Source organism: Pezoporus occidentalis, unplaced genomic scaffold (assembly GCF_034315485.1).
Source record: "Pezoporus occidentalis ecotype Australia unplaced genomic scaffold, CSIRO_AGI_Poc_V1 ctg168, whole genome shotgun sequence".
In the NCBI taxonomy this organism is placed as follows: Eukaryota; Metazoa; Chordata; class Aves; order Psittaciformes; family Psittacidae; genus Pezoporus; species Pezoporus occidentalis.
The window spans coordinates 491,020-514,639 of NW_026913510.1; the positions used below are offsets into that span (position 1 = coordinate 491,020).

Genomic DNA, 23,620 nt, shown 5'->3' on the forward strand with positions numbered 1-23,620 from the left:
TTACTTTCACAGGTATCTTAAGCAGCTGTGCCACTGTGATGCTCTAAAAAAACCTCCAACAGTAAATGGGAATGGACTCCATAGACTATTAAACATGTTTAAGTAAACACATTAAGCAAGCATTAAGAAAAGTAAGTACTCTTAACTCAGTGAAATGAGACTGCAAGCACACAAGGGCCCCATAATGGCAGTTTCATTACAGACTCCTATACACATATGCACATGTTCCAGCTCTCTCTCCTAATATGAAAAAAGTATGACCTGTCATGCCTTTGCATGATATCATTGCTCTGTTGGCATTAACATAATTACAGTACATCGTGATGTGCTTGGGACCAAAGACATCACTGTCCCAAATGGAAAGGACTCGTTTTTGTGTCTCTCCAAGTTCATCAAGTTCCCATAGCAACCCAGAGCTCATCAGATAATTCAATAACATATTCACAAACACATGCGGCAGCCTCTGGGGGTTTCTTAAAGTGCTTACATGTCCTTAACCACTAATTTCTGACAACAGAATCATTTCATTCACCCCTTAGCACACCTCATGCTGTAGTACAGCTCATTTCACAAGGTTCAGCTGGCCACTGACACTGCAAATGACAGTGTGGCCAGCTCTTACTAGGAAATCATATAGGCTGTTTTAAGAGTACAGTTCACAGGCATCCTACTGCCTGAAGGTATTGCTCTTTTTTTTTTAAATGAATGTTAATGATTAGCAAATACTTGTACAAAATTCAGGGAATGATTTGTGAGAAAAGGAAAGAGGAACTGGGATTTTTTTCTAAAACATGTTTTATATAATATATTTATAATCAGTAATTGCTTCCTTACTTGGGATTTCAGGCTATTATTTTAAGCTTCAGAACATCAGTGACTTGTAGTGATAGAGTGATTACAATTCTCTCTTTTCCTTATTTCTAAATGGAGATGGCTTGGAAAACCTGGATATTATCCTCACCTGGAAGATTAGGTAAGATACCTAATCCTTTCCATTCCATGTTGCCTTGTATTTCTGGTCCAGACCAGTCCCATGTTGCCATGTCTCTCTGTCCCTGACCTCCTCTTAGCCCTTCACACTTCCCTGCCCTTTCAGAATCACCCTTGCAATAATGCCCAGAAAAAATCCCTCTCTGTGAAGAAAAGGGTTTAGAGCTGAAAAGTGAGTTGTATTTTAGTAGTAGCTTTAGAGATATCTTCCTAGTGCTTGTAGGATACCACTGAAGCCTTCCTTGACCTGTCCTGGTCACTGCACATTCTTCATTGCCATGATTTTGGCTGGTTACAGGACTCCTGTGGGAACTCCAGCTTTTCTACTGCCCAGGATTATGGATGTAAATCACGGCAGGGATTTCTGCAAGCAGCATTTGGTCCCAGTGCACACGATGCCACTTTGCATGGCAGTGAGTCATCCTCTGCCAACATGGCATGACTTTTGGAGGACAACCTGGAGTTATCCAGTCATATCTTCTACCTGGAGCAATTTCCTCGGCATGACTTTTGGAGGACAACCTGGAGTTATCCAGTCATATCTTCTACCTGGAGCAATTTCCTCAGCAGATGTAGAGGAAGTCATCCTGGGCTCCATGTTGCCTTTGCTGAAGCTGCTGGGTTGGAGAGTGGTGTGCTCTCTTGCCAAGGTCTCCTTGGTTTCCAATTAGTAGAGTTTTTCTTGACTGAAGACTTTAGATAGGCAATAAAGACTGTATTGAATAATCTGTGTGAAAAAGAATGTTCATAAGGGATGAGAAATTAAGAAGTAATGGCATGCTTTCGAAGAAACATAGGATCAACCAAGTTGGAAAAGACCTTTGGGATCATCAAGTCCAACCTTTACCCCAGCACTGCCAAGTCCATCACTAAACCATGTTACTAAGGCCTCATCTACATGTTTTCTGAACACTTGTAGGGATGGTTATTCTATCACTTCCCTGGAAGCCTGTTCCAGTGCCTGACAATGGTAACACCTCAACAGAGACTGACATTGGTTTTCTAAAAGCTTCTGAGAGTGGCAGACAGACTTGTGCACACTTCCAAGACCTCATGACCCTTTAGAAACTCATCAGTTATGTCCATAATGAAGCTGAAGGCCTGGATGTCCAGTAGTCTTTGCTAAGCACCTCCCAGCGTCACAGCAAGGCACTTGGGGCTGCTCACCCTGCTTTTATTCTGCTAAAAGCACTGCTTTTTCCTGACTGCTGCAGTAGAGCATGGCAAAGAAACGGATAGGAAGCCACATGCTGCTGAATGCATTTATGCTGAATTCCTGGATAATTTACTGGCTGCAGAGATGATACAGCCCAGAATTCAAACCATTGAAAAAATAGGTGTAAAGAGGAGTGGGGGGAGAGCAAGGGGTAACACTTGAATCTTCCCTCTGGGAGGCTTTCCTAAAAAACATCCAGCTTGGCATGGTCTGGGATTCTTCAACTGGAAAAGCTGCAGATGAGGGAGAGGCAAGAGGCTGTTTCAGGATTTGAGAGGCCTTTTTGAGGGTGAAGTTCAAGGAATAAATGGCCAAGGCCAGAGATAGAGGGAGAAGATGAAAGCAACCATAAGAGCATAAAATGCAGGATAAGTTTGGGATCAATTGTTATAATTTATTGTAACTGCACCTTATCTTCCAGCACCACAGGAGCTACACCTGCATTCTTAGTACTAAGCAGGAGATGTACAAAGGAACAAATTAATCAGAAGGAAGAGGAGAAAGCTGAGTTGAGAATGAGAGAAAGAGTCAATCCCTTCAGCTAATTCTACTCTCCATTTTCACTATACCCTCCATCACCAGTTTATATTTGAGGGGAGTATTTCTTCTCCATCTGTTGATGGAAAGAAACCTTCACTAGGGCTGGTTTTGCTGCGAGAGCAGCTTTGCCTGGAGAACTTGGCCCCCTCAAGTAAGTAGGAAACTTGTTCCCCATCCTGTGAGAGGTTTCAGAGCTTTCATTTTTCCCCTCCTGTAATAAATAAGAACAAGTAAAACTCTGCAAGCCAAGCTCTCCCCACTCCAGTTTCACATTGGTTCCACTGAAATTTTTAATCTGAAGCATATGGGAGCAGCTTATTTCAGGTCTGATATCTAAAGATAATGAAAAACTTTTGAAAAGTTGAGAGCACTGCAATTTCAAAGGTGGTTTAGAATCAAAAGAGATGCTTCATTTAAGGGGAAAAAGAAAGAGAGAGATAGAGAGAACATTATGGCAAATAGAAAAGCTTAGTTTAAAACTGTTTTGTCTGCAGATTCTTCTCTACCCAAATATTCCTGCAAGCAGGTTAGCTTATAAAAACTCAGTTTCCAGGAAATATGTCTTTTCTCATGCCAGTTTCTTGCTTGAGGGATCCTTATCTCTGTACCCCGTGCCTCAAACATTGCCCTTAGACCTGAGTTGAAACAACACACAATGAGCTTTCTTGATTCAAAATCAGTCCATTTATATGGGCTGGACAAGCTGAAGTGAGCAGCAGGAGGAACTTCTTGTTTTTGCTAGCTGATGAGACAGCGTATGAGAGCTGGTAGGCAGCTTTTGCACTGAGAATTACGAAGGAAGCTGTTTATTCCACTCCTCACCCCCTTTTTTTTCTTTTAAGTGGTGAGGGGAACTGGAATAAGTAGTCTAACATCTAAAGGGAGAATTATATGAACCAGACACTGTCATAACCTGGAGCAACAGGCAGTCCGGTATATCCAAAATATAAAGCATCAGGTATTCTAGAGACTGGGAGAGGATCCAAAACCAAGTTAACAGGGCATTCAGATTAAGAATAAAAGAGACCTTATTTGAGGAGTTATAAAATCATTGAAATATGTTCCATGTATAGAAGGAACAAGAGGTCACAGAAGCGGCCAGTTTGGCTTACGCAAGGCACCAAGGGCAACACGCTGGCAGTACACATGCTAGACGATGCCAAAGAAATCAAATGTAGCTTGCTTCAGTTTAGGAAGGCCAAGGGACCAATAACACAAAGAGATTCAATTATAACTTGGTCAGTCCCCTGATGCTAGCATGTTTCTGGAGCTGGAACTGAAGCTTTTCCACCCAAAATAGGGTTCATTGTGTATGAGCCCAGTGGCTCACCACATAAAACTGCCTCCCTCCACTCTGAGCTGGAGTTTAGGGTTTTTTTTGGGCCATGGATGGGAAAAGCAAGACAGAGACAAAGTACATTGTGAGTAGTGTGAGGTGTCCCTGCCCACGGCAGGGGGGTTGGAACTTGGTGGGCTTAAGGGGCTTTCCAACCCTAACTAGTCTATGATTCTATGATTGTACATATCCCGTGGTCTATTGCAGAAAGGCTGTCCCTCTCCCCTTACACTCCCCAACACACCACAGCCCCATCCCTTCTGCATGAAAAACCCTCAATGATTACACCCGAAGTCCTAATGACCCAAACTCTTAAGATGGTCTTCATTGAAGGGGGTATCATGTCAGAGATGTGGAGGCTAACATTTGGTGCAGGACAGGTCTTCACATGATACCCCAACTCTAGTACTTTTAGAGGGGAGGGAGAAGAATAACTGACCTGATTCAGCACTTAGATTAAAGAAAAAGCCTCCAGTTGTTAATTCCACATGAAATTTCTCCTCTTCAGCATTTTCCTGGGTTTTCTTTTATTGAAGGTCTGGTACTAGGCAGAGCCGTGCTCAGGGTGCTGGGGTTTGTGAACTACAATCCTTAGGAATTACCTAATTAGGATTTAGGAACAGGGTCTAATACTGATCCTTTAATCCTTCCCATGAATCTAGTCCCATATGTATGGGCATTTAGTCTTCAGGAGTAATCCGTGCAGCACTGCACAGTTTGGTTTTCCTATCTCTGAAATGTGCGAGTTGAATAACAACACAGGGTAAAACCTGTGAGAGCCCGGCTCTGTGTTTGTTTAATCCCTCTGGATTGCTGTTTCTAAATATTTATGTTACCTGAGATTTTGTTACAAATTTAATAATCCGCTGTTACAGCCGAGTAAGCAACAAAAACAGCCTTTGGTCTGCACAGCGCTTGTAGAAGGGAGCAGTCTTGAGTGTCTGGAAGGCACTTTGCCCGTGGCAATAAGCAAACATGCTAGTGTGGGGTTTTATGCGTGTAGGAGTAAATCACTTTTGTTATCCCTTCTGAAAAGTTAATCTGAAGCACAGTTTCCTGTGCAAAAATTAAAGGGAGGCTTATCACCCACATAGCCATAACTCTGTAGGTTATCTGGCTGAAGTTTGTGGTTAAGTTGGAGTGTATTTTCAGAGAAATGTCTAATTTGATACTGTTTTTCTCTTTCTATCTGTCTGCTGTTCTTCCCATTTCCCCAATAACAGTCACTATTAATAGATATGTTATTAAGTCAGCACTTGGCAGCTCTAGTTTATAGTTTTAATTGAGAGAGGCATATCTAAGACATATGGAGCACTTTGTTCAGCTTCAGGCACTACAGTTTAAGCAATAAGTACCTCAGATACACTAGATCCAAATGATAGAGGAGAAGATATATGGAAAAATCATGGACAAATGAAAGAATCAGATTTGCTGAACACCAGAAAGCTCTGTAACTCAACGAGTACGCAAGTGCTGGAACTGCATAGGAAGGTTTCTAATGGCAAAACCTGACACAGGAGGACCAGGCTTTGAACTGAGGTATCATAGACATTTATTGCTGGACATTCTGTCTTTCAGAGCAATTGTCCTGATTTAAACCCAATTCAGATTAGACCTTGTCTGTACTTTAGCATAGCTTTTAAGGATTGAAGGAAAAGGAATAAATAAAACCTTCCTGGACCTCTCCTCCAGGCCTTTTCTTTGACTAAAAGGGTGTGGAAATGCGATTCGGCAGCTTAGGCTGCAACCTAATCAGATATAGCTTCATTCAGACAGTTGGAAAGCTGACTAGTAACAAAAGCTTCATCTGAAACCTCTGATATATAGACACAACTGTCCTGAATTTATGCAATATATTAGTAGATGTCCTTAGCAAACCACACACAAACCTGATAAAAAGAATTATTTCTTCACAAGGCATTTCTACAATAATTGTTAAGTCTTTGTAGCAAATTAGAGCTAAATACCAACTCTTTACCCTTAACTTCCTAGACCTCACCCAACCAACACCATTGTTTTCAGTCTTTCTTTAGAAGGACCATGTCTTCTAAAGCTACCTTTCTGAATCTTGTCTTAAATGGGATCCTGAGCTAGCAGCAGTTTTCTATGCTGGTGGTTACCATTAGTCCCTATGGATGTCTTGAACCCATGGCAAGGAAGAATTTGCACTGCCAGAGCCCACCTGCTTGTTGTCCAACCCCTTGCCTTGCCGATGAGCTCTGGTATGAAATGATCCAGGCCCACCAGCATGTGCTTCTCATCAGCAGCAAAGGAAGCTGGAGCTGATAGGGTCAAACTGGATGAGGTAATCTTTTTAATCAACAAATCCCTAAACACAAGAGAGATGCAGCTGCTGAGCAGATACAGTGATCCAGGCAGCTCAAGGGAGGACAGCAATTAGCTTGCTGAAATACTAATGAAGAGGCAAGATTGCTGATGCAATACACAGAGCAAGGCTGGAGCATAAAGACAGCCGTGTGGAGGAGCCAGGGGAGATGGAAGAGGAACCTGACTCCATTGGGGATATGGTCAGAAGGCTCGGAGTCTGCAGATTCAGATCAGAGCCAGACAGTGAGAGGAGCAGCAGGACTTCTCCAGAGCTGCTGCACTTGGGTGTAGACCGTGGTGCTGGCCCATCCGGTGCTTCGCCATGGGCTATTAACAGAGTTCTTACATATTTGAGTGGTTTGGCTTATTAAAGACTACCAAGAGGATGTTTCTTGCCTCTAATTAATCTCTCCTCACTCTTCATGTCTCACTTCACTCTCTTCTTTATGATTCCCCGTGGTCCTCTGGCTCTGGAAATCTCATTACCACAAACACCATCTCTTGCTCCCTTCAAAGCTCACATCATTACAGACCCCGACTGTTCTTGTAAGAAAAGCAATGGACCCATTTGAATCTTCTCCTGGGCCTTCCCAGGCGTTTTAAGCTGTTCAATTACTTGACCATCAATTACATGAATTAGGCATAGCAGTGAAATGAGGACCCACTGTCTGAGGTGCAAATGAAGCAAGTAAACCTCATCCCTTTCCCCAGCAAATTTACAATCCACCTGCATGTGCAACATTGGCTCTCCAGAGCCTCCTGTCGGAAAAATACCATTAAAATGGTATAAAAATTAACCACTCATTGAAGGAAAAGTGAGCCTAAGCGGCACAGAAACACATGGGAGGGTGCTAGCTTGGAAGTCCATGAAGAGTTTCTGTCACTTCAGTTTGTTTATAGGTTTTTTTTATTCTATCAAGATCTAAGATCTGAGAAGATGATGTGTATAGGAGGAAATGTTACTGAGCATCTGGGTGTTGTTCAGAGTGCAGGGGTCATCCTGCAATATCCTATAACGTTATGTGTTGCATAGTCCTAGTTGAAGGACTGACCTTTTTGTACTGAACCTTTTTGACCTGAACCTCTTTGTACTAACATACATTGTGTAACAAACTGGACAGCTGGTCTAACTTCTCAGAACCAGGGGCCTAAGGCAAAAAATGGGTTGTCCTCCCTCCTGGCAAGCTCCTCAGTGCAGGTGATACCCACCAAAGCAGAGAAGATACTTTAAAGTGACTCTTCTCCTCTCACTATCACCAGTCTGCTGCCTGTAGCCCACCCTCTTCCCTCTACCAAAAGCATGATAACTCAGTCCTGGTGGTCTCACAGGTGCTGTGCTTCAGTCCCTGTCTAGGTGCTGAACTTGTAAGCATCCATCAGGGCTTCATGTGAATAGTTTCAACCTTTAAATTCAATGGCTGTGTACCAACCACATGAAAATCCTTTGTCACCCACATGTCTTGAGGTGTGTGTTCAAAACCAGAAAGATCCAGGCTGAGAAACCTTGGCTTGATAGAGTAGCAAAACTGCTTAACTTCAGTAGGACTCCAGCAGTGATGAATTCTGACCTTCACACGAAATCCAAAGCACAGCAAGCAAGGTTGTCTCTCTGTTCTAATTTAAATTTTACACTTGAAAGTTATATACATTTTAAACCCACCTCTTTAATCCTTGCAACTGAACCATTCAGATCTTGTGTTTCTACTGAGAATTCAAGCAAAACGTTAGAGAGGGCGAAGGAACTGCTCAGCATCATTAAGGAAAGCAGAGGTAAGGGGCAAGAGTGTGTGACCCCTAGAAGAAACAACCTGCACTGAATGCATCAAACAGTAACATGTTACCAGAGAAGAAGAGGATTAAACCCCTTAAACCACACTTGAAATCACATATGTCTAGAAGCAGAGACATTCCTTCCTAACTTGTTTTCTCCCCATATAATTGTTTTCTCCCCATATAATTAGTCTTCAAATATACTTTCTGTAGTGAGCTCATTTGTCCCAATCTAAGGAATGATGTAACTGGTTTCTTTCAGTTCCCACTTCAGTGCAACTTCACAATGCCCTTGGACTTCAGGGGATTAAGTTCCTGTCTTGGCCGTGGTCCAGTCACTGGTCATTGCCATTTGTCGATTATACTAGCATTCCAGAAAACATTTTATCCCCTTCATTAACTCACAATTGACCAATCACGTAAATCAGGTTAAGGACTAGTGGACATGTCTACAAAGAAAGAAGAGATTCAAAGGCAGGATTAAAGAACAGGTTGAATTTGATTTTTCTTTTTAAGATCTCTATTCTTGAAATTGCAAATAATGACCACTGCAAGAAAAGAACATTAATGAAACCTACCACTCTTTTGTTCACACTTTGAAAAGATGAGAAAAAAAGTTCTTCTAAAAGAAGCCCTCATCTTCTTAAAGGTACATAGCTTACTTCCATCATCATCTTTAAAACCATTATTTACATACACACATATTTACATAAATACATATTTCCATACATCTGTGAATGTGTGAATATGTGGATGCATAACTGCATGTCTGTTGTGGTCTCACTGTGTTACCAGTGCATTGGTGTGCTGCTGTGTAGACAACCGAACTCTGGTGGCCCTACTGATGCAAAATTGTATTTGGTTCTAGTTGAGCCTTTAATTCAGTAAGAATCAGAAAAGTCTTGGCGCTGATTTCACTGAGAGCAAGATTGTGTCTTGCATGAAGTCCACTTGCCATCTTTATGGCTGATATGCTGGTTTGGTTTCTGAGGAGAGTTCTGGTGCAGTGCTGTAACCTCTCCTGCTTGAACCCAAGGACCCCAAACCTCCTCCTGGGTAACAATTCGGGGTGTAGTTTTGCATCCAGCCCTTCCCACGCCTTCTTCTTTGGCCACGCTGCAACCTTGAAGCTATAGGAGAATGATGCAATTCCTTGTGCCTCCTGGTATTTGGAATACATATTTTTCTTGGTTTGACTTAGGGAAGAATGTTTCCAAGAATGTAACTGGATGGGTTTTAAATTGCAGACTTTGCCATGGGCCATCCTCCGAGCTCTTGCATACGTGTGACCAGCATGTCTCTGCCTGTGGGCAGGACCAGTAAATGCTGCCTGATGGTGGGTGACTGGTGTGCCCACATCCTCCCCATCCAAGGCTTGGGCTGCTGTGGGCTCCTGGAGAAGAGGCAAAATATCCCTTCGTCTGATGTCTGTGGGGCTTGATTTTCTATAATGCAGTGTATGTGTTGTTTTTGTGTACAAAAACTGCACTGCCTAAGGGATTTGGAACCTACAAGAAGACAGACATTCCCATTGCAATATTCACTTCATCAGGGAAGGGAAATTTAAGGTACCTAATCAGTGCAGGACCTATTTCATTTTCACCTGAGGGCAATAAGGACTATCATGACCCAGTATGGCAATAGGGGTGAAAACATAGAATCATAGAATATTTCAAAATGGAAGAAACCCATAAGGATCATCAAGTCCAATTCCCTGTTCCTTGCAGGACTACCTATAACTAAATCATATGACTAAAAGCAGAGACGGTATAGAGAGGTCTTCCTCCTCCACAGCCTCTAGGCCATAGCCTCCACATAAAGCCATTTCAAAGGCCCAGTAACACTGCTTCTGTGCAGGTTTTCCATCAGTCAGAAAGCATGGAGCTTCTTGACTCAGGTCTCGGAGTTCACAGATGAAAGCTTTGGGCCATATTCATTTGCATCTTTAAACAGGGATGAGTCTGATGTCGCTATACCTGGGATAGGTATGTGCATTTGCATTTCCATCCATGATGCAGCTTTTATGGGACCTTTTTATGGGACCTTCTGTGACACTGCTGTTAACTGAAGAGACTGTCACACATGTCCTGGCCTTGAGAGAAGCTGGCATAGCAAAAATGGTTTGAGGACTCCAGCCATTCTCTTCTTTGTCAAAATTGCTGACTGTCAGTGCTATGTATGTAGTGGTGAATAAGTGTGCGTTTGATCTTTGGCACTGAGACTTGACTTTACCAAATAATCCCAGTCACTCTCTCTATGTCTTCCAAGTGGTGGCCATGACAAAACTGCTCACTGGGAGCTGCTGACTCCTGGCTTACACCCAAAAACTGTCTACAGCAATGCTAGCCAGCCCTGGACATAATCATGACAGTGGGGCTGTTCTAGCAATCCACAGTAAAGACAACAAAATTGCCTCAACTGAGAGTGCTGCTTGGGTTGGTTTGTCAGCTGGTATAGATGGAGCCAAAGGCTCTGAGCACTTCACTCCTGTGACCTAGTGCCTGTGTTAACACTGACCTAAGCTCTTCCTCATTAAGCTCCAGATGTCTTCTGCTTTTCTGCTGACAACCACTCTCCCAGAGGAAAAGTGGAAGATCACTGAAGGTAGATCAACCCCACGACATACAGTGCTCTCAGGGTCTAATCACTGTGATTAACTAACCATGCAAACACTCTTCCTGACAGCACTGTTCAATGTTTCATTACATGCCAGTGATACTGGGATATACATTGCAGAGAAGCAGATGATGGTGATGGAGCTGACGATCACTCTGGCTATTGCTGAATGCCTCCATTAACAGGGCCACCCTCCCCACACCTGCACGCTTCTTGGGGGCCATGGCTTTGGTTCATTCATCACCTGAGGAAATAGCCAGTGCTCATATCACCTTCTGTGACTGACTGCAGTGCCAGGGAATCTGGCAGACTATGCTGTGCAAAAGGTGCTGAGCAGTGAACCAATTCCTGACTGGGGCTGAAGTAGAAAATCAATGATCCAAAGGCCTTAAAGGCTCAAGGGGGTGGTATGGAGACCATGGCTCTGATAAAGTTTTCTTGGGGCCCTTGGGGGAGTGTAAATCTGGCTGATGGGATGTAGGAGATGTTGTTAATATCATCCTCCTTGGTCCAGTAGGGAAAGACAGAAAACTCCAGTGCCAGAAGCCCCCTAGAGATCTCACAAGGACTTTGGTAACACTACCAGATAAACCTGAGCCACTTGTCAGAAGTCTTTGGTGGGATCATGACCCTGTTCTTCCTGGATCTGGTACCTAAGGGTGAGGAAAGGAAGGAAAACAGAGGTCCTGCATGGACACTTTCCTCATTTTACTACTTGGGGCTTTTTGAAGGGGAGGGGATAAACTTTTTCTGATGTAGATGCATGACTGATTTATACAGTGGCATACATACATCAGTCTGGCAATATTTATACTATTAAAGGGTTCTGACATGTGCCAGGGGAAAATCTAAAATGATGTAGTGAAGAGGCTGGTCAGGGTCTAAATCTGCAGCAGCTGCCCTGACATTAGTAGGACCTAAGTTAATCTCCTCAATATCAGTGGACAAAGCCCAGATTTATGCTTTTTAATGCCTCATCATATTGGGACAGGAAAAGTTGGAAGTCAGCATGAAAAAAGTGTGGAAGGTCTAAGGAATGGAAGTGGTCCCTTGCTTGAGATTCATTGAATTTAGTGCATTAAACGTAGGCTGTGATTTAAAATCCCAAATGTTATTTGGCATCCATCTGGTGCCTAGATGATGCCTAAATAAGAGCAGTTTTTCACCCATTACTTTTAAGCAGTCTTCCTGGCAAAAGGACAATGACATATTGTGCTGCTATAGCATTTGCACCAACTTTTCACTAAGTACTGATTTATGTTTATTTAATCACCATTACTGGTTTATATGTTATGCCTCATTTCTTTAAACACTATGATTTGCTATCCCCCCCCCCAAATAAAAAAAAATCTGAGTAAAGGATTTATGATGGAAAATCCATAAAAGGTCCCTTTTGTTCCACCTAATTGAATTTTGCCTCCTGTTACCATTACCTTATTCCTGTTCACAGCACAGAGAATGAAAAACTTTGGCAGGTTTTTGGGTGAGTACATCCAAGAAGTTAGAAATCTTGGCCTTTCTTCTGGAAGGTATTGTGTAAAGCAGACATCCTGGACATATCCCTGTGCTTCCCCCCTTCCCTTCTGCATCATTTCTTTAGTCAGCCTGAAGCTGTAGCATAGCCACATGCAAGTGTTCAGTAGGATAGTTTCTCAAAGCCACTTTAGCTCTAAAAGCCCTTCTAGATCTGTTTGGCATAAAATCTTTAAGAAATGGTTCAGACAACACTGGCAGTCTTTAGGTCTTGGTTCTCTGGCTCTTTCATTCAGGAGTGATTCCAACCCTAGCAATCATCTGGCAGCATCACATTGCACCTTTGTATTGTGCCTTTCCTGTCTTATGCCACCGTAAGAAGCAACAGTTCAGTGACTTCACTCGGAGCCGAAGGCAATGTCCATGAATTCCTGCCCAAAACGGACCAGTTTTCTTCATGGTTTTGTTTTTAACCCTGCTCAAGTACTGTCTATTCTCAACAAGGAAGCGGTCCTTTGTGTGGTAATGAACTAGTCAGTCTACATATAAACTTTCTTCTGGAAAAAACATGCTGCCCAGAGAGGTCAAAAGCCCTCAGCTGCCAACAGAAATATAATTTAAAGAGTAGGAGGCATTTTGAAAAAGAAGTATCTGTGCTCTTGACCTGGCTCCACAAAAATGAATAGGAAACTCCCTGTGGTCCTAGGAGCAAAACTGAAATTCTCCAGCCCTCTCTCAGCTGCTGTCTGTGTTCGCTACTGAAGTCTTGGGATATGATTTGCATCCGGACATGGACTTTCAGGTGTTCAGATGTGTGAATGACCTAGTTTTTCATTTCACAGTTGTCCAGACATACAGAGTGGTACCATTAGGAAAGGAGGGGTCCTTTAGATGAATATTGTGCCTAAGAACAGCAAAGGGCTGAAAAGCTGGGACAGGTCTACTGTGAGCTACCTGGTACATGTTTTGCCAGAAGTTAGGGATGGTTTGCTGGGTACCCAAGTGTATACATGAATATACCAAGTGCATCCTGTGTGCATCCAGATAAACTTTGAAGATGCTGGACACTGACGCATCTCACTTCCAGCTAAGTCCTGCCAGAGTGCGCACAAGAGGCATGGCTCTAGCTGTTCCACCAGCAAGATGTGCACCCACTGGTGTTTACAGGGCATCTGTTAGGAGGGCAACTCATAAAATGCTGCCAGCACAGATGAGAATGAAAAAAGATTTTCTAGGAAGAAAACTTAATGCCATGAGCTACTCAGGAGTTATCAGGTCATTTAGGTGGCTTCTGCCTCATATCACTCATTCAGACAATACAATGGTAAAATCCTCTTGCTGGATTAAAAGCACGACTTTGTGAGGCATAAATGAGGTTAGGTCCTCTCTGCAAACATTAGTCTTCACAAAAGTCTGTCTCATCTCAGGAGTAAGGGCATTCTTATGGATCCAATTAGAGAAAAAAACACTGTCTGGCAAGGAAGAACAAAAACTATAATACTTCTGATTTTACAATGGCAGCTGGAATAAGATTTTCTCATATGGGAACATGTGAGGTCAATGTGTAAGGAGAAACTGGGCTTGTCAGAATTAATTAGAGTGAGAGAAATGGCCTATGGTCAGAAACTGCATACATTGTCCACTCCTGGCTTCTGGGGCTGAGCCAGGCTCAGAGGTCAGTGGGTCAGCACCCTGCACCAAAATCCCAGAGGCAGGAGTTCACACCAAGGGCTTCTCACTGGCAGTGGTGAGAAAACTGTGGGCTTTCTCTGTCATTAAAACGCTATCTCATCCTGGTGACTGCATGGTAGTTTCACCAGGAAGTCTCCAAGCGCCCTCTAAAAAGCTCTTAGCAGTGGGATGCAGGCCAGGGTGTTGCAGCGAAATGTACACAAGCTGGAGGCTGGTTTGGACACTAAGAGGGCCATCGCGGGTAATACATCAGAGCCGTCCACCTGAAGTACATAAATGGCTGTAATTACATCAGCATCTAAGCACCTCAGCACTCCTCTAAGCTACAGATTTCCTGTTATTCCCAATTTATATGGGGGCCTGGGGGACAAGGAGACTATAGGATTTCAGCAGGATCTAGATGTTCAGTTACCCTTCCAAGACCTACCCCTGGGAACATGTGTATCATCATGCAGGAATGGCCTCTGAAGGGCTGCCAACCGCCTGTCCTCGAGGTGGTGGAGCCGGAGCGCGCTTGCACTGGTGCACTGACCTGCTGCGTTCCTATGGGCACCAGAGCGCACACAGGGTTTGGAAGCTGCTCTGCAGGCAGTGTGGAAATAGCTGCAGATCCACCAGGAGAGTAGAATAGGGTGAGAGAGTTGTAGCATCCTCACTGGCACCATCCACTGAACCATTCTTCTGATCTCCTGAGTCAGCATCCTGGATCCTGGGGAAGTGTTCCCCTAACAATGTCTCCCAAGGTGACATAAGAACAATTCTGTTTTTCTTAACCTTTTGCTGGACTAAATAAATGCACTTAAAGTAGAATCATGAAGTGGTGGAAAAGGTTTAGAGAGAAAGGCAGCAAAAAAGGTGCTGCATGTTACCAACCTGCACTAGTGCAAATGTATGCAAGACAGCTACAAACTAGGATGACTTCTACATAAAGTGAGAGTGAGGGATTTATAGGGGCTTTGCTAAAATAAAACTTTGTGAGCACAGATAAGGCACTTTATCCAGTTCTTGGTAGTTAACTGCAGGATAATATTCTTCTTTTGCCTTCTTCCATACTGTGTGCTTATATTTTATGCTTCCTGGGACAGAAGCTGTCCTGAAGAGTAGCTAGGGCTTCAATCTCAGTAACATTTAAGTGTTACTGCAAATACAAAGTCTGATCAGTGCATGCACTCTTCTGTATCAAGCCAAGTATTACTTGCCCTACAGACCTGAAATCTTTGTTTCTGGCAAAAAAACATTGGGGGTGAGTGCCATAAAAATTCTCAGTATTCATTTTATGGCTGTTCTCCCACTTTATGCAAAGGTAAATGGACATATCTTAAAGGAACAGAAGAAAATCCCCACTTTTCACCCGACATAGTTATTAATGCCATTGTGATCCCATCTGAAAGGGCATCATGTACCCTACTAAAGACCAGGAAGGGTTATGTCCCTTGGCTCTCTTCTTGAGGCAAATATACAAGTGGTATCTTAGGCTCCGATGTATGCAATCCTTTGAAATTTGATTTGTCCCTTGGTCCTGTTGCCTGTTATGCAGAGTGGCAGTGGGTGGAACTGTCATGTTGATGTCCCCATTGGTGACCGCTTGTATTTCGGGAATGCTCTGTAATACAACCTGCCTCATTGTTGACAGTCAAAACTTTCCATGAAGTCCACAAGCCCCTTTTCTTCTCCTCGGCTTGCTTACTTATTAGGAGGCCAGTAATGAAACAGGTGTGCTTGGAGTGCAAGGATGTACCACTGCACCAGAGTGCAAGGCTCAGCCATAGCAGGAGAAGGCACTTCCTGGAGAAGAGCTCTCTTGCCACCGTATGCAGGCTGTCCTTATATATCCATCATTGCCTGGTATAGTACCCAAGGGCAAAGATCTGACCAACTTCTAAGCAGGCAGAGTGCCATCATAACAGATGGGCATAAATGGGGCAGCCAAGAAGCCATGTATGTACATCTAGTATGTTTTAAGGGTTGGATTCCAAGCCAGGAACGTCGGAGCAGCTGTCCACCCTCAGTTTACGTGCCTATAGTTTAGGGGGATCTGCCACCACTAATCCAGCTTCAGAGCTGGTTTAACTTTCAAAAATTAAAAATAGCAAGCACTGCCCCATATGGAGAGTGAGTCTTGACCCATTTACATCAAGGGTTTGTGTGGGTGAATGGAGGGAGGGGTACTAGCATCAAAGAATGGCAGGGTGGGGAAGCGCGTTGACCTCCATTTGTCTTTTTATTGGGATCCACTTTGGGATTCTGTTAGGAATGCTTCCACACACTAGCCAGCTCTGGCCAGGGTGCCCAAGGCAGGATATGAGCTCTGCTGGAAGCTCTCTATTCTCACGCACTTGAGAGGACCAGATTGTGTTATCCTGTTCATAGAATCATAGAATCATAGAATCACAGAGTCACAGAATCATAGAATCATAGAATCACAGAATAGTTTGGGTTGGAGAGGACCTTAAGATCATCTAGTTCCAACCCCCTGTTATGGGCAGGGACAACTTACCCTAGACCTACAGCTCTATGCTATCCCATGTCAGCAGTGGCTGGATCTAGCAACTCAGATTTGACATGCTAAAGCTCTAAATGTACCATACTCAAAATTGAATCTGCCACTGATGGATGTCTCACCCAACCACTCAGTCTCTGAAAGAAATATATGCTGGTGTTGCAGAGATGTGGATGCAGCCCTTCACAGGAAGGAGTAAGATCTTCCCTGAATCTAGTCATCAAATCAGTAGGTGTATTTGGAGGTTCAGAGCTTGAACTGATAAAGGATTTAGACTGAAAAAGGTCAGTCACTTAAGAACCTACCTTAGATGTTTATCTGCTAGAGAGCAAACCAGACCTCTGAGCTGGGGACTGTGGCTCATATACTTTACAGATCATTTAAGAAAGGATGCAGACCAGCTAACACATGGGTAGCCACCCTAATTAACCCCAAGGAAAAGCTAAATATGGGTCTGTGTTTGCAGTCTTGTACCTCTTGAAACTTGGGGCAGTGGTAGCCCAGTGATTAAAGCATCTCAATTCAATATTCATCCAAAGAATGGAAACCCTTACATAGAATCACAGAACGTGTGGGAATGCCTCACACTAGAGCAAGTCGCTCCAAGCCTTGTCCAACCTGTCCTTGAACACTGCCAGGGATGGGGCAGCCACAACTTCTCTGGACAACCTGTTCCAGTGCCTCCCCACTTTCATAGTAAAGAACTTTTTTACCTATTTTCCAGTTTTCCAGCATTGTAAATTAAGTCTCATAAAGTGTGTGAATTTGGAGCTCATATGAGAGATAGATACACAGCAAAATGTTGAATAGTGCTGAGGTATCTTCTAGGGGCCCCTGTTCACACTGCAGTGTTAACATAGCGTTTGTAGGTTATGAGCGATCTGTTGGGATATGCCCATCACAGTGCAGTTATCACAGCCATGAAAACTTGCACACCTAATTGTGGTATGTGAGTTCTCCTGAATTACGGGGTTTCAATCCATACTCTATGAATAGCATGTGTCTATATGAGTGGTTTCCCCATTTACTGAGAGGAGTGAGTTGCCTCTCTGCAAAATAGTTCTACACAATTTAAGACTTAACTTCTTTGGGGTGCTCTGTTTGTCTTGGTTGGTGACTTTCTTCTAATCTCCCCCCATAATCTCGGTACATTTTATTCACCAGCTGCAAACACTGTGTGCTGCAGTGGAAACCAGGGAGAATAATTTCTGCACACGCACACCTGGAAATGGCATTATTAACACCAAGAAAGAAAAGCAGAATAGGAAGAAAGAGGACATAACATGTATAACTGTTAGTCTTGCAGAGTTATTGGAATATGCTAAAGCAGAATAACTGTTAAGACTTATTGTTACCTGTGATATTTTATGTATTAAAGATTTCTATTCAGATGATGTCAGGACATCCTGAACATGGACATGGGAAAGATTTTGGTAGGCAGCAGCTAACCCAGAAATGCCAGAGCTCTGACAACACAGGATTTACCCAGTCTCCAGCTGCTGCCTAAATAGAGGAATGGTCTGATTTGTGATATTCATCATACATCTAAAGTCATGCGAAAGTCTTCTTCAAAGCACAACTAAGGGAGTTAAAAACAAGCTGAGAGACTAAAAATTAGTATGACATAAAAATGAGTGAGTAAAATTGAGTGAAGTAAAAATGCATCATACAGGTTCCTGATTGTTAAGGACAACACATGAACCTTACTTGAAACAAGATGGTTTCTCTCCTCTTCCTCATATTAAGCTTTCACCATTAGTCTTGCTTCCTCTTTTGCTAGCTGAGCAGATTTCTGCCTCTGTAAATGAGAGCAGAGCATCTTCATGAGAAACGACTGCAAATCTCTCACTTCGGGATGGTTAGGACTGGTCTGGGAAGGAATTGTGACCACTTTATTTGGAAGCAGCATGGAAAAAGTCAGTTATTCTCCACCCAGGCTGGAGCGGGGATGTCCCTGGCACCAGCCTGTCCTGCATCCTCTGGCTCCTGTGGGTGACGTGGCCGTGCTGGTGTCATTCCCCAGCCTTGACATTCGGAGCACTCAGGTTTAGTGCATAAAGAAAAGACCTCTGTTACTACAAAGCAGAATAAGGCTTTGCTTTCAGAAACCTTCTGGACTTTCCCTATTCCCCAGTCACTATAACACTCCAGCACGTACCTCGTGAGCCAGTTTTCACACTGCTTCTAGGAACACACAGAATATTCAACCAAAATGTCATGCGTCGTCTGTTTGACCTCTTGGCATTTGTTGGCGTAAGTTTACCTCATAGCTACCATTTTCCTAATAAATTCTGTTTAGAGTTTGTTTTTCAAGCTTAAATGGAAAATCCCAAATTGTGTCATGACAAGAGTAAACACTCCTGTATGTTGAACATGTTCTGTTTTCCATCGCTCTGCTGCCAATGTCTGGGGGTGAATAAAGACCCAAACAGGCTGAGTGTTGAGAGTGTCATAGAAGCAGGCAGCAGCCAACTTGAAGTCTGGAGCTTATGCATTGCTGCAGCAGCTGAGTTGCTATTGCTCTGATACATCCACAAAGGATTAATAATCAAAATTTTCTCCCAGATTAACAAATGCATCTCTCCCTGTCCCGATGAGTTGTTAGAAGGAATGTTCTTTGGAACAAGTCCAGAGGAGGGCCACGAGGATGATCAGGGGACTGGAGCACCTCCCGTATGAAGACAGGCTGAGAAAGTTGGGGCTGTTCAGCCTGGAGAAGAGAAGGCTGAGTGGAGACCTCATAGCAGCCTTCCAGTATCTGAAGGGGGCCTATAGGGATGCTGGGGAGGGACTCTTCATTAGGGACTGTAGTGATAGGACAAGGGGTAATGGGTTAAAACTTAAACAGGGGAAGTTCAGGTTAGATATAAGGAAGAAGTTCTTTACTGTAAGGGTGGTGAGGCACTGGAATGGGTTGCTCAGGGAAGTTGTGAATGCTCCATCCCTGGCAGCGTTCAAGGCCAGGTTGGACAGAGCCTTGGGTGACATGGTTTAGTGTGAGGTGTCCCTGCCCGTGGCAGGGGGGCTGGAACTGGATGATCTTCAGGTCCTTTCCAACCCAAACTATTCTACGATTCTATGATTCTAAACGTAATTAGCTTGTACAGTGCACTGGGTTGAAAAACCAGTGTGAAGAGGTGTGCACCTTCCACATCATGCACCTCTGCACTATGGCGCTTGGAGAAGTGGTGGTGTAGCAGAGTTCCCTGGGGTTTTTGCCATCTGAATCTGAGCTCTGACAGGTGAATGCCTGACACAGCAGGTGCCTAATTTTCTTCCAGAAAGTCTAAGTAAACCTGCCAAACACTGGCAAAGCTAAAGTACCTGGTGATGTACATGAACCTCAAGGTATTCCCATACCAGCTATTCCTCTCCCTCTCCTGCCTACGATTCAAAGTTCAGGGGGCTTCAGATACTGCTGGGGCATGGCCTCTGGGGTCAGCTGAGTGACTCATGTGGCCATACAGAGTTGGCCACAGCCCCTCCAGTTCCCCTGAAGCTAGGCTATCAGTTCATGCTTTGTTTGCAAGGTCAGATAGCCTTTAGGATATTAAAGCAACGCACCCCTACAAAGCTTTCTCATTGTCCGTACACAGTAAAATATTCATCAGGTCAGGGGAGACAGGGAGAGATGAGCAGGAGGAGGAATATTGTTTTCAAATCCCAGATTTCAGGTTCATGTTCTCATCCCAAGGCTATATAAGACAGTTTGGAGGAAAGGCAGACCAGCCTTGAAGACCTTACAGTAGCAGAGGATTCACAACTGTGTTACGTGCCCAGCTGCATGGCAATATTTAATTTGCTGTGTCAATTTTATTCAATGTACTACTAAGATCTGCCTCCACATTTAAGTGCTAGTTTTAGGTTGAAGAGTACTTGTCTCAGACACAACCCAGATGCAAGCTAGTGTATATCAAACCAGAATACAGCCTTAAAAGGATGAGTTTTTGAGGCAGACTTTCTTTTGAGTTGTACTATTTTTACCCCGCTGATTTCAGAAGGAACACCTCATTTGCCCTATGGGGAAGGGAGAGTTGTTTTTTCTCTATGGAGCCAACTTTGAGGCCTCACCAATGAACACAGGTTCAAGCTTGCCATGTCCTTATGTCTGTGGGGGACAGAGGTATTTCCTTCCATCCCTCCAAAGGGACCTGATTTCTCCCAGGGTGAGTTTTCAGATCCTTCTTACACTGGGAATGTCACAGCTGAGTTTCCCAAAACTGCTTGTCACTTCAGAAACGTTTGGCTCTGGGGTCTGTCCTGAAAGCTTTTCTTGACACATCCAAAGTTAATCCCAAGTCTGCCAGAAGGACCTTGGAGCCAAAATATTAACCTTTCATTTGTCATTTCTGTCTTCACCGAATTTAGTCATGTTCTCAGCTAAGAACCAGCATGCTTCTGCTGGAAGCTGCTTTGCTCAAACCTTGCACTGCACCATGCCCAAGGAGAGACAAACCAGCTCCCTTCCAGGCCGCCTGCTTAAGGAAAGCAGGAAGGTGGATAACAGCTAAGGAGCTTTTTAACACTCCAGGAGTTTTGTCTGGTCTTTCTCTTCACTGAGCAAACTTATTGGCATCCAAGACACATTCAATCATGCTTAGCAAAAAGGCAGCATTTTAACAACTAAACAGCTCATTCACCTAAAAACTCACATTTTCCAAGAAAATATGCCAAGCTGGGTTTGAAAAGCTACATGTAAATGGATCATGGGATATGTATGATAATTTCATTATTTTCCATGACACTTACTTTGAGGATAGCAACATGCTTTTCTGTATTAATGCAGCAACTGATCCATTTTCCAGAAACCCTTACCTTATGGTAGGTAAGACAAGTATAGATGTAAAATACAGGACTTACTTCATCCACATGCAAGTCCAGCTGTTTCTGAATGGAAAGCTGCCATAGTTTCACAGTTCATAACAACAGTGTGTAAAATTTTAGAGCCGAAATTGTATTTCTCCCACATACTGACTGCTGTAGATGTTGTCATAAGGTGCATGAGGTTTACAGCTGTGTGATGAGGTGAGCAAGGGGATTCTGACTTCACCTGTAAGTAGAAGGTGACCAGCTGAACACTGCTTATGAAGCAATCTTGCATCAGTGTCATGATTCACATGCACTTTTCCAGTTCTTCCCAAATAAGATCTTTAACAACTCCGCTTCCACCAGGTTGGATAATCCATAAAGGGGGTTAGGAAAAGAGCATTTAACAAAGAAGCTCCTTAGAAAAGCAAAGGAAGAGTTCATAAGACTCGGTAAGTGAGGGTAGTGATTGAGCTGGGAAAAAAACCCAGCATAAACTGGGGATTGGCACTAGATGATCTTAAGGTCCTTTCCAACACAAAACAGTCTATGATTCTATGATAAATATGGGCATGTACCAGACTAGTTAATAATAATAGCACAAATAATTGTGCACCAATGCTGACACATAGTTGAAGAAAACATGGAGTGTGGGATCAGGTGAGAAGAAAGCAACATTTAAGCAGAGCTCCATAAATGACTTGATTGTCTGGACTGAAGGATACTGACTGATGGAAAAGTAACAAGACTTACAAGTAATTGCAAAGATTGGGATTAAGAAGGTGTGAGTAGGGAGGAGAAGGCAGGTCCAGAAATGGGAGTGTTAAGAAAAATGGGAGCAGAATCATAGAAAAGGCAAGTAGAAAACTGAGAGTGTAACAGGAGAAATAATGAGAACCGGGGCAGAAACGCAACCTACAGGGAAGTTACACCCTCCTTCATGGCACAAAAGTCATTTTGAAAGGGTTGTTTTGCAAATAATGTATAAGAGATCTAAAATAGCAGCAGTTTAGAATGGCAGTGGGCCATGTGGTCCATCTACCCACTGTATCTGTCCACCATGGGATGCGTTTTCCCTCCAAACGCCGGTCTGACTCATGCTTTAATGTGTTTGCAGTTGCACAACTGCTTTTGGGTTTCTGTGAAACATCAGACATTTCTTTTAACCTCCAAACTTCGCTGCTGTTTATGAGCTTTTGATAGTGTTGTTTTGCAAGTTTGAGTAAGTGAGAGTCAGACCCTATGACCCTGTGGGCTGGAAGGATCTTTCTCCTGGCTCACCCAAGGATTATTAGCTCCATTTAAGCGCATAAATATCCAAGGGCCAAATTCAGTGCCATTGGAGGCAGTAGGAAAGTTGCCACCAGTTCAAATGGACCTACAGATTAGAGCCAAAAGTTTCTTTGAACGAAGATATGGAGATATTTGTACTTTGTTCAGCTCATGGAGGCTTGTGTTTTGTGATTCATTTCCCTTTTTCAGTACCTTGTGGAAGAAGGATGGCCCTTCAATATGAACGTCCACAGGATGTGTGTAGTTAGCATAAAACTTACGCTCTTTACAAACTATGTGCACTTAAGAACTGAAGTCATTTCATTCAGACAGGTTTTTCTTAAAACGACATCTCCTAAACAAAGAGTTCTTGAAGATCAAGTGAGAACTTTCTTTTTCTTAAAGGGAAAGGTCCAGAAGCAGAAGTCAGTGGGATCCAGAAGAGTTTTTCTATTCCAAGGAAAAAAAGCAAGACTGCAACTTGAAAGACATTCCTGCACAGTGAAGAGGGGGCATATCAGAGGTCTCCTGACCCCCACCACTGCTGAGGCGCAGCATCCTCAGCCCACAGCCACCTTGGCCCAGGGGTAAGGAGAAACAAACAGACAAAATAAGAGTAGAAGCCAGAAAGTTACTTGGCAAGAAGCAACTTCAGTTGACTTCCAGTTCTAATGCATTTTTTTGGATTTGCTACTCTTTTCTTTGAGCATCCTGAGCATCATTAAAAGTCCATTTATTTCACTAGCTTGTACATCAGGCTAATTATATCCTGCACACAGTATGCTTGGACTCCACAACCCAAAAGGGACAGCTAGAAACCAGATTCATTAAAAAGAGTTTTTCATTTTATAGCACTATAAAAAATAATGATACAATTCAGTCCCAAACCCTCAATAACCAAATTTGTATAGCACAAAATCCTCCAAATTTGGACTTCCTAGTTGAAGCTTCAAAGATTTTTCTCTCCTGTATTTGTTCTGTCTCTCCACCAGTCTCAGAGGACATCAGGTCACTATTTCATTTAATGATGTCCAGAATGAATTAGCTAGTAAAATTAAATGATTGTTTTTCTATCAACAGT

At 43.3% G+C, this 23,620-nt stretch overlaps 1 long non-coding RNA gene across 1 annotated transcript in view; it reads left to right on the forward strand.

The window, feature by feature from the left end:
• The first annotated feature begins 783 nt into the window (after positions 1–783).
• LOC134160990 (uncharacterized) overlaps positions 784–23,620 on the forward strand; it is a 72,390-nt gene continuing 49,553 nt past the window's right edge. Inside the window, exon 1 of the long non-coding RNA XR_009963779.1 lies at positions 784–973. This is a non-coding gene — a long non-coding RNA (uncharacterized LOC134160990). The remainder of the gene's footprint in view (positions 974–23,620) is intronic.